Source organism: Sinohyriopsis cumingii, chromosome 16 (genome assembly GCF_028554795.1).
Source record: "Sinohyriopsis cumingii isolate HCF-2022 chromosome 16, ASM2855479v2, whole genome shotgun sequence".
Taxonomy (NCBI): Eukaryota; Metazoa; Mollusca; class Bivalvia; order Unionida; family Unionidae; genus Sinohyriopsis; species Sinohyriopsis cumingii.
In genome coordinates, this window is record NC_142976.1 from 76,094,396 (window position 1) to 76,112,284 (window position 17,889).

Consider the following 17,889-nt stretch of genomic DNA (forward strand, 5'->3'; position numbering starts at 1 on the left):
TTTATTTAACTCCACGCAATATTCACGAAAATCAATCACTCAAAAATATGTTAGCATTAAAAAATAAATAAATAAATAAATAAATAAATAAATAAATAAATAAGCATCAAATATGATCGGCAAAATATTCGTAACATATTCTTCTCTCGTTCTCACGCAATAAGGTATGAGCAATCTCAAAATCGTTTATCAGTATCATTACATATTCGTAGAGGGGGATTGGCTGATTTATCGGATATAATACATCTGTATTGAAAACCTACTCTAGGAAACTTTCTGGTTCTTTCGAACTCATCTGTATGCAGTATATTGTACATTTAAAACATCACAGATTTCGACAAATTAAATTGAAATGTAAGTATCTAATTATATATATATATATATATATATATATATATATATATATATATATATATATATATATATATATATATATATATATATATATGATTTAATTTATATTTGATTTAATGCAATTGTTTGTTTGTTAGTTTTAAAGTTTTTACTCCATTACATGTTATAGTAATGTAATTTTGTTTACTGGAATTTGACATTTTCCAGAAATTAGTTTGACCTGACTTTTCTTTCGTAAAACACCTAAAATTAGAACTTTGTGTCTTTATGTTGACCTACTTCATGATCTTGATTCAAAAGTAGTAACAGCTGAAGTAAGAGATTTCTTTTTAAGTCTTTTTTATTCATTCCTAGTGTGGAATTTTAGGGTGGAATCGAGGCTGTACTGGATGTACGTGACTTTTTATATATAATAGCCTCTATCTCAAAATTCTGGTTTTACCGGAATTGCGCAGTAGTCAGGTTTAATACTGATCTTTTGAGATATATATATATATATATATATATATATATATATATATATATATATATATATATATATATATAAATGATCTATGGGGATCGCTACCATCACAAATAAACAAAATATATGTAAAAAAATATGATCAAAAGAACACGAAGAAATGCCTAAACTTTTTCATAAAACCTTTATGAGAAATTGATTGATCACTGAACACAAAAATGATACCATGTCAGCAATGTGATAGATATAACGGTAACAAGGGATCGTGTTATAGAATATAGATTATATTTTATAGTATGATAGTATTGCTTCAATATATTTCCAATTTTTTTTCCATGGTACTACAGCCCATTCTGATTAGAGTTTGTTCATTACATTACGCAAACTTTATTAAAATTAACTACGAATGGAATTCGCAACTTGCTGCTACATTCCTCAAGATTTAGAAAATGTTGGTAGTGTTTACTTTACCTATTACAGGGATAAATCAAATATAGTAAGGTTGGCTGTGAATGTAGGGGTAGTTATAAGAGATTTGTGGTCCAATTATCAATGTACGAAAAACCTTTATCAGAAATTTATTGATTACTTATTCAATGCTTAATTTATATTTCATACAGATAATTTAAGGTGTGCTGTTGTTCTAAAAGAATAATAAAAATGTTCCTAGCGATAGCACAGCCCTTCTTTACTCAAGAAAGCAGATCTACAATAAGTAAACCAGTACGGCATTTATATGTTAGACTATTTTTAAATACTTTTGTCGATTTAGTGCCTCTATGATGACTATTATATTAGCAATAGTGTACCGTTCTACTTGCCGATTGTCCATTCATTTTTATTATGAATTTGCGCTTCAGAATAAAATTGTACAATTCTGCCACATTTCATATATAATGCTTTACCTCTGTCCATTTTAAACGAGTTATTGCAATGGAGAACTCTGTCTGTTAGCTTAAATATTCATTTGAATATCTTAGCTGATTTAGAATTAAACGTTCAATTTATTCAAATATTTCTTATCAAGTTTTCTCAAAATACGTACCAAATATTGCTTTATCTCAATTTGATTATTATGTTTATTATGCAATATAAAAATCACATTGTAGTATATGAGAATTTCTGAACTAGATGTATTGAATATTTTTGTTTGTGTGTTGACAATAATGTTAAGCATGTACGGAGAAGCAAGCGGCCAACAGCAAAGTTGTATCGCAACTCTTGTAAAAAGTGAAATAACGGTTCACAATTCCGATATTATATACTTCCCGTGCATTTATTATCATGAACTAACTACACATATTCTCCTGTCCATCCGAATCTTTGGATTTTGTTGTAATGAAAATGCAGAATATAAAATGAAACTGCTATATTTAAACTATATATTCCCTATCTAGAATTATTTGACGAGACATTTGTATGTGACAGCTAATACAGTTCTTCAAATATCAGAATTAATCCCATTCTAAGTTATCCCAAGTCACGCGATACGTCCAAGAACTCGTTCACGATACTTTTTAGTATCAAGCCAATAACCTGTATATACTAGTCGGTTTGTTCGTATTTCATATTCGCCATCTTACCTTTTAGGTCAAGGTCACAATACAGCATTCCTCTGGGATCTAATTTTATTATTCTCGTACAGTTTCATGATAGATCAATGGGGCTTATTTTAGTTATATATCACTTTCACAGACTGAGTGTGTTGCAGACGACAATAACCGTTCTATTTCGACATGAAGTTTACATTCAGTATTACCTTCCATGTGTGCCTAGAAACTCAACAGCTCTGTTACATTAGTTCACCGTTGTACAACTATTGTGACCCCCCCCCCCTCCGTTTGCGAGTCGCAGGAATTCAGATGGTAATTGATCCCTAAAAGGGTCCAGGAACACAGTTGCCATAAACTGATACCCAATTTCTTGTTTGGTTTGCATCAATGGCAGACCTCATGGTAAGGGGCAGTTGTCTTCCATGAACACAACTCTAATTTGACTATGGCAAAACATAGGACAATGGCTTTTTCCTTGAACGGAAGTACCAGTCATCTGGTATCAGCTTTCAGATGGCATTCTGTTTGTAAACATTGTTTTACTGCATGTTTTTTAGTTACATGCATATTGATACATTACAGAAATGTGAAATATATATTTGTTATATACTAACTAGAAGTAAACCCTCGACAAAAAAGAAAGTAATCTATATTATACTTTCCGTTTCCATTACAGTGTATATATGGATTGAAACATCAGATTGCCGATACAGTCAATGAACTTATTAATTAAACTTTCGTGATTATGGAATTACATTAATGTTATCTTGATGTCCACATGAATACGATATAAATTTTAATTCCAAGTAATAGTCATACTATTATTCATCAAAGAGACAATACTCAAGATTTTTTTGTATGTGTTGATACAGAGATATTAAAAAAAATTTCATAACCATTTCATCTTGCATGCGTGAGCTGATGTTAGATACAAATGTTCAATCTGTGTTTCCGTATTGCACACCTCATTTTTTCGTATCGCACACACAACCTGGAACTACATTTACAATTTGAAATATTCAGTAAGAGTCCACTTATAAAATATCGGGAATGATTTATTGCTTGACAATTAAAAGTATTAAAAAATGCCAACACGCGTTTGTATTTGTATGACTGCTTTTGCCGCTGGGGAAAATGGGGAAGTATTGTAAGTTGCGACAAACACAGTTCACGGTATCTACCGTCGAGAAATTATAATTCAGGTTCACAACACTATTTTGGACAGAATTTAAAATGTAAACAAATATGCACCTCCCTGCTTGTGCCCGAGTTTTAGAAAAAAAGTTTGAACAGCTATGTAGCAAGACGAAATTCTTTTAAATTTGCATCTCAGTCAAAACAGCTTTTGCTCTCTGTGAAATGTCCACCTTGATGTTGTAAATGTTTGTCAATGTTATCATCAGACTTTTGTGTTCATGTAGAAAATAAAGAGAAGAAAATATGACGATATTGCTTAGAACTTTCTTGTTAAAAAATATTCAAACAAATATTTTAAAAAAATTAGTTTTTGAAAGAGACCGAATCTTATTTTCGTTTTCTTCAAAAACATATTCTGAAATTATCACCTTTAAGTTCAATGCATCAGTAATTTTTTTTATTAATTGAAAACATAAAATAGAGAGTTTGAAAGTGTCTCATCTAAACTTGGATACGTTGTTTGAGAATTAAGATTCACACCATAATCGTTACATGGATCCACGTCTCTCACTCTTGTGACTATAGAAGGTTTGACAAAATGATGACTCGCAGCTAAAATTAAATTCAAAACGTACCATGATGCCCTCTGTATAACTTAAAATTATCAAGAGTGCCACAAGTGTGATTTTTAACATGCACGTTACAATCGATTGCTTGTGCTCATCAGAAAGGTGTTAATTAGGAAAAGTAATATGACGACTTGTTGCTAAGGCATCAGCAGAAGTAATGTATGAAGAGCGAATTATGAAGCCGCTATGCACAAAATAGTGTCTTGGTATATTGTAATTATAGGATATTGTAAGCCATTATAATTATATGATGCTGTATGCGTACTGACATGATATATTGTAATTATAGCATACTGCTTGCGTACTGACTTTGTATAGTTTAATTATAGGTGTGTGTGTGTGTGTGTGTGTGTGTGTGTGTGTGATTAAGATTTTTGACGTAGCTCTAACAATTTTTCAGTCATATCTCTACGATATCTGCAGTTGGGCAGTTTATAGTGATGTCTAGCACTGGGACATCATGCCGCAGACATGTAGCATGATGTCCCACCCAGTCACGTTATTCTGACACCAGGCCGACCAGTCCTAACACTAACCTCGTAATGCTGAGCGACAAGCGAGGCAGCTGTTAGTATCATTGTTTTGTAAGTCTCTGGTAACCACTAGGCCACCGGAGCGGTCTTTTATTATAGGATATTGTATGCGTACTGACTTGTATATTGTAATTATAGGATATTGTACGCCTAATGGCTTGGTATATTTTAATTACAGGATATTGTATGCGTACTGATTAATATATGTTTTGCTTGTGGCCGACAAGCTTGCGATGCGTCTAAACCAAAAAACAAGTCCATGTGAGATATCATACTATTATACATAAAAATAACTTATTTATATGTTGTCATTTATAACTGACATCAGTTATCAAATCTTTTAACATTACACTTGGTATGAAACCACAATTATTGAAATAAATATGCTAATTTGTAAAAATATTTTCTCACTTTCATTCATAATTTAAAAACATGACGCAAATGAATATATAAGCTAATTGAATGATGTCATTACGTAAAACTGTATGTGACGTCATAATGCTATGACTTGCCTCTTTGTCGATGACAAGTGCCTTGATCACGACGTACACGGGAAAATATTGCAATCTTCTACAAATGGTTGCTACAGAAAAGGCAGTTAGCATCCTCCGTCAGTGGGATATATTGTAGAGGCAACACAGTTTTTATGTAGTAAAATACCCTTTTCTCCTTTATATTCATTGTATGTACAATCAAATCACGAGATGTACATTTTAATAAATAAACCTTTAATTAAAGCCAGTTTATGTTACTGTATGCTTTAACTATCCATTTTTGCTTTCAAATTATCAGCAAAGCAGATGCAGCATGTGTTCTCCTAAGCTACTGTCTATGGCGCGTAGCCACATGCCTGATAATAAGGGGTAAAAAAACTGACTTTTTAAAAAGTGGACATGCCCAGCAAAACATTTATAACAAAGATAACAGCTTTGAAATTACTGTGGAAAATTTAAAACTTCTTACTCATTTACGTACGCCATCAGCATTTTTCTATAAGAATTATTTATGTTTACTAAAGCAAATTGACTTTTTCAGTATAAAATTTAAAAATAACTAAACATTATCATAATCGGTCAGTTGGCATGCAGCAGCAACAGCTACTGTGATGTTAGGAACAAATTTGCAACTTTGCGTGTCGAGTTTTCGTTGACAATGTATTCAAATTCATTTTTAAAGTCATTTATTATGGCATGGTTAATAGGTAAAACATAGCATTTTGAGGAAACCTTCTATTTAAATGTATTATTATTATTATTATTAAACATTTACAAACTCAGTAAGATACATACATACATACATACATACATACATACATACATACATACTGAGAATAGCCAATGAACTATTCAGTTTCATTGTGAGAAAATGTAAATATTGTCATGAAGATAGTGAATAGATATGATAGAAACAAACTAGCAAAGTACTTACAGAATTTAATAATACAATAAATGTTTCAGTATGTATCGAGCTTGAAAAGTTAAGAACATTTATATTGCATAACACTTTTAAAATGTTAGGCAACAAAACCAAATTTCTATGCTAAAATGCATTGCTATCAAAGTCTGATAAACCAGAAATAAAAACAATTCATTCTTCTTTTTCTTACAACTCTGAACTCTTTATCTATAACAGCATACTTTTCCACAACACGGAAGCAACACATAAATCATTAAGTGATTCCCTGTTTGTGTAGTTATTTCCCTTACTATAATGGGATGGCATCACTCTATCCTCTATCAGGTATTTTTCTGTACAGTATCTTCAACAAAGGACATTGATCTAACTTTAAGAAGATTTTAAAGAAAGATATTCGTGCATTTGGTGCCAAATATGTATATCAATAAAGTAAACAAATTTAAACATGTTTTTTTAATAAAAAAATATTATTGAGTTTAACATTATGATACTGTATTAGGAACTAATTTTTCTATAGAAAGGGAAGCAACATCTAACACAATAAAAGACGTAATGAAGTGAATAAAAAATCAGTTTATTGATACAATCAACGAAGTTTTAATTTCATTTTCGTAATTGTGGATTTATTCACATCAATATCGCTTTGATATTAACATGAATACGTTGTAAATTTTAACTCCAATTAATATTCAAGAGATTCTTTATCTAAGAGACAATAATTAGAAATAATATTTCATGCTAATGTCCTAAGTACAACAGAAATAAATGATGTATTTGAATAATGAAAATGGACATTAATTCAGTGCTTTCATTATTTCTTTTCATTCCTTTTTATAAGATAATAATGACAATAAATTTAACACTTATTTATGTTGACCAAAATAATTACAAAAACAATTTCTTATAAAAACGAAAATAATTTCTGTTACAGACTTGTAAAAAAAAGCCAAATGAATGTGATAAAGAAAATCTATATGCAATTTTCGCTTACATTCACACATCTTTCTTGCAGTAAAAATAAAGCACTGTGTATATACACATACACAGACACACACACACACCGACATACACATACACACCGACACCCCCACCCCCACCCCCCCCCACACACACATGCACCCATAGACATTTCCTTGGTTCAGTTAAAATTACATTTGTATAGCATAGTAAGTAATGTATAACTCATATTTAGAAACTTTTCAAACCTTTTAATTCAAGAATGAAATAGATGAAGATTGTTACTTTATTTTTAAGGTATAGTGTCATACCAAGCATGCTATTTAGAAATAAATCAGTTTAAAAAAGTACAGAGTAATGTTAAACCAAAACCAATCCATTGGTAAAAAATATAAAACACTTTTTTTCATTCATACTGAGTTATCTGACACTGCTGCAAGTGTATTTCATAAACTTAAAACCAGAATAATAGTTCACATCGAAAAAGCTATAAATAAGATTGATAATCTGTAAACTGTTTCGATATTCATAAAGAGGACATATATTTACTCCTTTGTTCGTAAGAAAAAGAAATGAACTTCAATTTTTCGTTTTAATTTATAGTAGATACAAATACATTTATGTCGATCGAAATCAACTCTTAATCTACACAATATAACTGATTTGGAATGGATTTTTAAAATAATGAAGGTGATGACAAAACGTGATGAAATGTATGATGTTAATTATGACTTGTATACTCATTCATTGTAATGAATATTATTTACATAATATTCAAAGACACATACAAGTTTTTGTCCACATAAGGCAACTACTAACAGGGGTCGTTTTTGAGTCATGCTAATAACACCTTGAAAGAGAAAACATTAATCATTGCCGGGTCTGTGCACACGTGAGTTGATAGTCTATCCAACTATCACCCAACCCCCACCAGCCACGAGATAAAAGTTAAACTTGGCAAAATAGGTATTATGACCCTAATTAACTTTAGCCTCTTTTAATTGCAGACCTATTCATTCTGCTGTGAAACAAACTGTAAAAATTAGGCAGCAAAATATACTTGAAGACATAAGCATACTTTCATTTTTTTGGACAATAAACGGCCTTCTTTGGTCACCGTAAATTGTACAGTTTACATTTTCTTTATATATAATACCTGTTTTCTCAAACAGTGTGAAGTGGCTGATGGTAGTTTTATAATAAAAACCATAGAAAATATTCTATCTATAGTGCCCTTAACTAAAGGCTTTTCTAGACCCTCTTCTCTGTTGACCCCTTCAATAACTCTATTTAGAGGGGACAAGGTGCATACCAAGGAACACTGGCTCCGCGTAACATATTGAGTCAATTTTTGAGATTTTTCTTATTTTACTTCTTTCAGTGCTTCAGTTTCAGATGCGATACGAAGCTTATAAATTCTTAACATACACAAACTCATTTTACTAGTTCTTTATATTATCATACAAATTCTACATACAAATCTACTGGATCATTGTTATACCTATTACCAATTCCGATCGTTGCATTTCATTTTGTTCACTTGAACTAAAGTTTGGGACTCAAAGTTCTTAATAAGGCTTGATGTGAATGTAGTAACTTTATCCCACATTTATTTGAACATTTCAATATTTCATCATTAATGTGGAGAATCAAAACTTACTTCGTTTCCTTATAAAGGCCCAAAGAAACTGTAAAAATAGCCACGTTGGCAATATCTTTCTATCGTTTTGTACCGTCTCTTATGTTTATTAATTACCTTACGACTTTTGTGGAGCAACTCTCTTAAGTAGCATGACTCGTGACACCATCGGAGTGGTAACCATAAGGACAAAAATAATTTGTATCTAGTATTTGAATATTCATGTAACAATAGCCAATGCAAGAGATAAATGTACATTTCGGCAAATAAATCGCATACTGATGTAATAAATGACATCAAACTTGTACAGCTGAAGCATAGTAAGTGTTAATTATTACAATATTTTGGTATCGGTTATTTCCGGTTGCAGTCATAATTAACAGAGTACATTTACTCAAGAGTTATCATCACTTTCTTTTTTTTCCTTATCAATTTTTGGACAGTTATTCATATCATTTTATAAGATTTTTTTGTTTTAATGAACAATACTGTATTTGCGAAAGTAAAAAGTATCTTTCAACTGCATAATGCATATAGTCAGTGAATCCAGACATACAAACACTCACACAGACATGGAGCTGAATGATAAATGTACAAGGCGACAACTTTCGCAGATCTGTTCAAGTGCGAAAATTTCTGGTAACTGTCGGATCACTCCTGGACATTTACACTGTTACGGGGTTGTTTGGACCTTGCAGGGGCTCTTTGGTCTCAAGATCAACTTTGACTTCCCACAACCTGACCGTCTTCTTATACAGCTCGATAAGGCGATGACGATGCCAGAAAATGAGAACGCCGACTAGAAGCAGCAGCATAAGAAATGTCATACAAAGTACAATCCAGAAAGCTTTTCTTTCATTATCCATCCCACCGTCATAGGATTTTGCCTTATTCACGGTTTCATCAGTTCGAACAAAGTCTACAAAAATAAAACAAAATTATGTTATTGCACCTCAAAAATCGTTCAAAAGAATTTAAACATTAAAGTGAAATAATTTTGGCATAAAGTCCTTTCAAGTTTGTACAAATACGCCATCCAATATGTCAGTCGTTACTAAAAATATAAAACATTACATTGCACTGACCTACATTTTTCATTGCATAGAGGCACCATTTGTACAAAAATGGAAATATCTTTGTAGTAGAATGCCTTTTGTTACAGTCTTTGAAACTGCTCCGAGTGTTAATACAATGAGCTGAAAACAGAAGACGTTGATGAATGCAAAACATCTAACGTAATGTAAACTGGAAAATGACAACAAGAAATATTTCAGCTCAGGAGTTACTATTATAGTTTAGATAGACTCAATTTTAGTTCGATTACAAATCTAAAGAGGCTATCTTAAAGTTTTATGAATGAATTTAGACCAGTTATTTCTTTATTCATCGAAGTAATGTTTTGCTGACGAGACTTTCAAGGGATAAACCGTTTGTGAACTCTAATAACATTCCTTTATTTTAAGTGCCCTTCCCTGAGCCTTGAACTCGATTAATCATCTCATCTCTCTCTCTCTCTCTCTCTCTCTCTCTCTCTCTCTCTCTGTTGTCAATTAATTTCCATTTGATATACGATTACCCTCAATTGATTGTAAGTACTCATAGTCATTCTAAATGTTGACGTTGGTAGATGTGAACAATTAATAGCATGTCAAAACATATACAGTGTCAGAGAACCAAAACAGTGATTGTATCCTTTGACAAGCTGTTTTTCTTCTGTACCAAGCCATATCCGAAAGGACAATGCTTATTCAGATACCGTAACAGGTAAAACACAATTTTCACTCCAAGCGATCAAACACCCTCACCACTTTTTGCATTACAAATATTCATGTGAAGTTTTCGGGGGGGGGGGTGTGGTGGTGGTGGTGGGGTGTCACGAATTTTATCTGCGCATGCGTACCAACTGAAAGCATGATTAATGCACCGAAACTGATAGTAAAAATCATAACCGTACAGCAGATACGCACAAACTTTATTGAAAACTCATCACTTCCATATAGGCATTATGGTAATGCGGACTACATGCATGATTTACTGATCTCACATCTGAAGAGCTTGACAATGTCATAAAATCTAACCACCTCCGAAACTGAAGATTTGACAACGTAAGTGCTCCAATGAGTGTGGACAATTTTACGTTTTGCAAAAGCACGTGTTGACACATTTGTACAATGAATTTTACTTACTTCAAATTATACTAAAAACAAGTCATCCAATGAAAATGAATTTTATTTTTAGACTCTTAACATACATATCTGCCCGCTAAGCTTGTCGGCGTACGGATACTATCCTAAACTGGGTGATGAATCGTCAGATAGCTAAAGTGCTTTTAGCTGCGATGGTATGGATTGCATGTACATAATCTTCAAATGCAAATAAGCGATGGAACAAACCTCAGTCGGATCATATCACACTCTGTCAAGTTACCTGTATTTATTATATATTCAATGTCGTGTCAAACGACTACCATATTATTGCTATATTCAGATGCGATGTACGATTTAAGTGGATGGAAGAAATCAAAGAAAAAGAACAACAGCATTCAAAATACATGTTTATTATGAAAATAAGCGTTTAAGCAGTATATTAAGCACATTATCAATACTGCAACGTGCTCTTTGTACCTGCATTAGGTCGCGTTCATTAGGCAGAAAGACATCGGCTCTCATTCGAACATTTGGGTCTCGCGAGATTGATGCCCGTTTGATTTCAAACTCGACGCGATACAAACACCCAGATCAAGTTACTGTGCAAACAACCTATATACATTACTATTTATTACATTCTCCAAGTAAAATACGACGGATATTTGGGATTATTTCCTTTGTATAGGTATGTACAGTATATATGGGCGGAAGATGAGACATGAAAAAGCTATGCACTCATTTTAAATATAAGCACACCGAGTATTTCGAGTAGATTGTAATATACCTGTGGACGGTTATGCCCACTTTTGACCAAGATTTAAATATGCAAACTTAAAACAGAAGGGTAATCGTTGCCTGTGTAGGTCGTTCTTCCCGTAAACGGCTTCACATAATGGTTTCTTGTCACGTTAAATTATGGACAGATTTTACAAACATTGTACACAACTATCCAACTTATTGCCATAGTGGACTTATGAGCATTAACGACTTGTTTAGTTCTACTGTGAGCAAACTGATGTGTGTCGTGCGTGTGTAGATATATGACTTATACTTTAAAGATGATATAGGCAAGGAATACTCTGTGAGAAAAAAATCTCAAGATTCTACATTAAATAGCTGTGCCAGTTTTCCTTCTCTGTCTTTAAGAATATGTAATCGAACTTTGTTGTGGATTTAACTTGGATTTAATGAACAGTTCCAAAATTTATTCTGTGAACAAGAGACGTTTGTGTTTGTTTTCAGTAAGCGCATCACTTCTTTACCACATGACAAATGCAAAGCGCAAACATAAAATAAATCATAAAACAATATTCTCATATCACCAAATATCATATATAGTTTATAAACTCTCTAGTATTAAAAGTTTTAAAAGGACAATTTCTGCTTTCTGCTGGCGCTTCTTTTGTATTATTTTCTTTTTCTTTTATATTTTTTTTTGTTTTTAACTTTCATTTCCGCGTGCTTTTCAGCATGTTGAAAAGGTTACTGTTCCAAATGTGTACCGTTTAGATTAAAAAATGGCATTCACACATGGGTAGTTTCCGAATTACGTCATCATATTGTGTTATGCTGACAGATTTACCATTTAGTTAATATCGTGTTTGGAAGCTGAAATGAAATTCATTAACTCTCAAGATACTGTAACTAAAAATACACACATAACATTACGCAAATCTGGTTTTCTCTTAGTATCTATATTTGTAATTTATCAGTTGATTCTGCTTCAGTGTACCTTGTTCAGAATGGTCAATTTTAGTGATGCCATGTAGGAGAATCTGCCAGGTTGCCCATCGTCCAGGTAAAATGGGCACAATATCGTCTGCAAGTGACTTTAACGGGAAGCATCTATCACTACTCTCTCAGACATTTGCCTATTAGTATTGTCTCCAACATTCAAATGTTGCTATTCTCTCAGACATTTGCATATTAGTATTGTCTCCAACATTCAAATGTTGTTATTCTCTCATTCACCTTTTATTATTCTCTCATTATTTACATTATTTAAAACCAATAAATAAGGACAGTTTACTTTTATTTTGAGATACTAAGCTGCTAAATGAAAAAAAAAAATTGCTGAATCAGCTATCTTAAGAATAATAATTCACAATTCTTCAGAAAAATAAGAAATAAGTTTGCGTTGCCATTGGCATTTGTTTTCTTTGGATTTTTTAAAATTTTGACATTGGGGCAGGTGCTAATGATGTTAATGTGACTGACAAACATTATTTTACTTTTTTAATCAATTTATAAACACCACAAATGTGAACAGCATGTACTACGTCGTGAAATAAAGTGTAAATAAGTTCATTTCGTATCATTTGTTTGAAGTAAATACTTATTGGAATAATATATCATTTATATACATTCTCATTCAAAAAGAACACATTGATTACATTTCCATTCTTTTTTATATGTGAACGCCAGTAACATGAATCGCTACACTCCCATAATAATTCTGAACGGTGCATAGCTAAGGGAGTTAAGGAAAATATGTGTACTCACGTTTGTCATAAAAATCCCGTGTCGAGGTCACATCACCTCCAGCGAAATTATTCATCATTACTTCCAGTAGGACCAATGCGAAAAATTGATACTGCTGTTTAATGTCCATTTTCTTTTCTTCTGAATAATAATAATAATAATAATAATAATAATAATAATAAAAGTAATAATAATAATAATTAAATAATATTTAAAGCTTGTCTCTAATACTCTTTTAAGCTGGTTTCAACACTCTTTTAAGTTGGTCTTTAATACTCTTTTAATCAGGTCTCTATTATTATTATTATTATTATTATTATTATTATTTAAATTACTCGTGAAACCTTTGTTCCCTTATGAAACAATTTTGTTCCAGATTAATGATTAATTACACATTACCCAGGAAAATAAAATATAATATTGTATTATATTATATTATATTATATTATATTATATTATATTATATTATATTATATTATATTATATTATATTATATGTGATTAGTAAAATAACGAAAAATGTTGTTTTTGTTGTTGGTAATTAAATAAATGGGGAAATAATCAAGAATAGAGAAACATTAATAGTTTATAAAAACTTTGTAACGACACAAACAAAAAAAGCAGATTATGTCAGATTACATATATTTCGCCACGAAAGAATTCAGAAAAGACAAAGCACTAAACTAACTTAGCAAATATGCAAAACATGTACTTCGGATGCCAGGGTAGGATGTGTAAAGAAATTGCACCAGCACTCAGAATTAGGTAGATTTATTCAAGCTTTCGAAATATATATATATATATATATATATATATATATATATATATATATATATATATATATATATATATATATATATATATATATATATATATATATATATAATAATGTGAATAAATAAATAAATAATAAATTTTAAAAAGATATATAAAAAATTTAAAGCATCAACAATAAAACAATTACGTGACAATGTCATAATCACAATGCTGCTCTATTGTGAATGGCGAAAATTGACGACACTGATGACAATTGTTATATTTGACATAATTAGTACTCACTGAATCAGTTAAACATCATAATGTTATTGTAATCATTCAGACCAGAAAATGCATCATCATCGTCATCATAATTATCATTATCATTGTCGTTAGTAGCAGCACAAGAAAAGGAAATGAAGCAAAAGCTGAGTTGACATGATACATGGATTATCTATCTATTTAATAATAATCAAAAATCCCAGCATGACTGACGAGTGAGTGTCTAAGCGTGAACAGTCGAACACACATTATATTGAGGAATGGCAGACCTAGACTCTCATCTCAACCCCTCCCACGAAGCCATAAGGGGGCGCTCTCACTGAACTTACCACCCACCCACCCATTCCTCTTCCTCAATCCATTGTATTGAAAGTGACGAGTCTGAAAAGTGCTCGTTTGGGGCAAATAAGATATGAAGTAGAGAAGGGACGAATCTACAAATGTTTGTAACTAAACCTAATGAACAAACTTCAACTGAAAATCGAGCGATGAAGGGTGGAATGTTTTAACACCCCAACTTAACTGCCGAGGTAAAACCGTCATAGGGGACGATTAATTTCAACAGGTGGTTGAGTGCTTATGGCGTTTTTTAGGCGATTTTTTCTGAGACTCATTTTAGAGAAATCAAAGTTTTAGTTCAGAAACTTATAAATCAAACAGTTATTACCAACTTTGACAAGATACGGAATTCCAAGATGGATGCCATTTTATACTGTTCTTTAAATTAGATTGGGAAAAAGAAATTAAGGTGTCAATAGTCCAAGATTGAAAAATCTAATGCAAGAAATGGTTTACCCTAGCTTAAAATTCCTTCCTTAGACAAATAATTAGAAACAGATTTAAATGGCGACAACGATCAACATTGGAATGTACACAAGTGAAAGAAGTCCAATGTAATCACATTTATTAGTCTATATCGATAGTAATGCAACAAATGTAGATATAATTTCTGGATAGAAATCATAGTAAATACAATTGTTAATTTACTATAAAAAAAATCACTATTTTGCACCTTGTTTTGCTTTCCCACATAGCAGTACGTATCTCTTCCTGAATATGTCGCCTTAGAATGAGAACTCTCGTCTAGAACATTCCATAAGAACTGACCAATCAGCAGAGCCGAGATAACTACGCCTATTGATTAGTACAGTATAGTAATCCGAATCTTTTATGTTGAGTCTTACCCCGTGTTAATTAGTGCTGATGTTGTAGAGTATATTGAAAATTTCATTTTAAAAATTGTTGAAAATTGTTGAAGTTATGACAGTTGGAATTTCTGTGATATAGTGGTAGTCGGTTAGTTAAATAACATTAGGCAGAGCGACAGTAAATCGCGTGATGTCTCATTATGTAGTTAAATTTCCCTCGTTCCTTTTTTATTGTACTTCCTATGAACATTATTATAGAAAATTATTCATGGGATGTTATATTATTAGATAATGTTTTGTTTCCTTTTGTGTCGTTTAGTTTGGTCAGTTTATTTACTACCATCTTCTCTTTGATGCCGATAGCTAATATTTACAGTCCAATACATCCTACAGATACAAATGTTGGAGGAACTATTCATCTTGTCATACCTGCTACTCCATGCTTTTGCTATTATTACACTATCTCCCACAGCCATCCTTTTAACTAGTTATTGTATGCACAATTATATTTACTTTTTAATCATCTATAGTGTCTATTTCATTCTGTTGTTTACTTGTTTTTCTTCTTGTTCTCATCACATCTGTCTAATAAGTATTTACTCTACTAAACTTAAGAAAGTGGGTTGGGTTGATATTTCAGACAAAAAAATAGGAGATTAAGTTTAAATTTTGAATTTAAACCCATTCATTGTATCGAACAATTTTTAAAAAGATAGATATAACAGCTACAAAGAAACAGAATTTAACATACTGTCAATTAATGATTTTCTTAACAAATTGTTTTATGGTTTATATTAGAACCATAGATGGTGATGTCAATGAGATGACAGACACCTTCAACACAGTCATGACAGCAGCTGCCAAGGACATCATTGGCCTCCATCGCCCGAAGAAAAAACCCTGGGTTACAGAAGAGATTCTGAAGTTGTGTGATGCCCGAAGAGAACTCAAAAACACCAGACACACAACAGGGACAATGGAGTACCGAGAAATAAACAAGAATATCAGAAAAAACTTGAGCAAAGCAAAAGAAAATTGGATTGGACAAAAGTGCACAGAAATGGAGAACAGTCTGATAAAGAATAACAGCAAAAAGCATTCCAAATTGTGAAAGACCTCATCAGACAGAAACAACCAAGAGTCAGTACCATTCAAGACAAAAATGGAAAATGCCTCACAGAAGCGAGTGACATTGCAGAAAGATAGACTGAGTATTGCAAAGAACTCTACAACCATCAGTCCTCAGGAGACCCAAAGGTGCTTGAAGTTCCAAACTCCTCAAATGATGATGACTTCCCCATTCTCAAAGAAGAGGTGGAGTCAACAATACGAACACTGAAGAATGGGAAGGCAGCTGGAGTAGACAACATCCCAGCTGAACTTATCAAGAATGGGGGAGAATCAGTGAAAGAGCTACTAACAAAAATCTGCAGCAAGATCTGACAGACAGGTGAATGGCCAACACAATGGACCCAGTCACTGATTATAACACTTCCCAAAAAAGGCAATCTCCAGCTGTGCCAAAATTACAGAACTATCAGTTTGATCAGCCATGCTAGTAAGGTAATGCTGAAGATCATCTTGAACAGACTGAAACCACAAGCAGAAGAAATAATCGCTGAAGAACAGGCCGGGTTCCTGAGTGGAAGAAGCACAACAGAACAAATATTCAATCTCAGGGTTCTTTGCGAAAAGTACTCGCAACACCAACAAGACATCTATCATGTGTTCATAGATTTCAAAAAGGCCTTTGACAGAGTGTGGCATGAGGCATTGTGGGCCACAATGAAGAAGTATAACATGGGTCAAAAGTTAACCAATACCATCAAGCAGCTGTACGCCAAGGCTACCAGTGCAGTAAATGCCCAAGGTTCTGTGGGCGACTGGTTCCAGACAACAGTGGGAGTGCGTCAAGGCTGTCTCCTGTCACCCACTTTTTTCAACATCTACTTAGAGCGCATCATGAGCGAAGCCCTGGAAAACTACTGTGGGACAGTCAGCATTGGAGGGCGTAACATCACCAACCTCCGCTTTGCAGACGACATTGATGGGCTGGCAGGCAGTGAAGACGAACTTGCCACCTTAGTGAAGAACCTGGATGAAACATCTTCCAGATTTGACATGGAGATATGCGCCGAGAAGACAAAGCTGATGACAAATAGTGGCAAACAAATCTCAGCCAAGATTAAATTCAGAGGACATGAAATGGAAACAGTGAGCCAGTTCAAATATCTTGGTTAGTTAATCACTGAAGAGGGATCAAGAGCAGAAATTTTGTCAAGAGCAGCACAAACAATGGCAGCTATGTCAAAGCTAAGACCCATCTGGAGAGACAAGAATATCTGTCTGAAAACTAAAGTCAGACTATTGCGAGCTCTAGTCATCTCAGTCTTTT

The 17,889-nt window shown here is 32.7% G+C and overlaps 1 long non-coding RNA gene across 1 annotated transcript; it reads right to left on the reverse strand.

Annotated features, from left to right (window-relative positions):
• Positions 1–6,089: 6,089 nt before the first annotated feature.
• On the reverse strand, positions 6,090–15,435 carry LOC149780826 (uncharacterized). Its single transcript, XR_016415149.1, has 3 exons — positions 15,359–15,435; positions 13,331–13,450; positions 6,090–9,600 (listed from the first exon to the last, which is right to left on the reverse strand). It is a non-coding gene; the product is annotated as an uncharacterized LOC149780826 (long non-coding RNA).
• Positions 15,436–17,889: the final 2,454 nt, after the last annotated feature.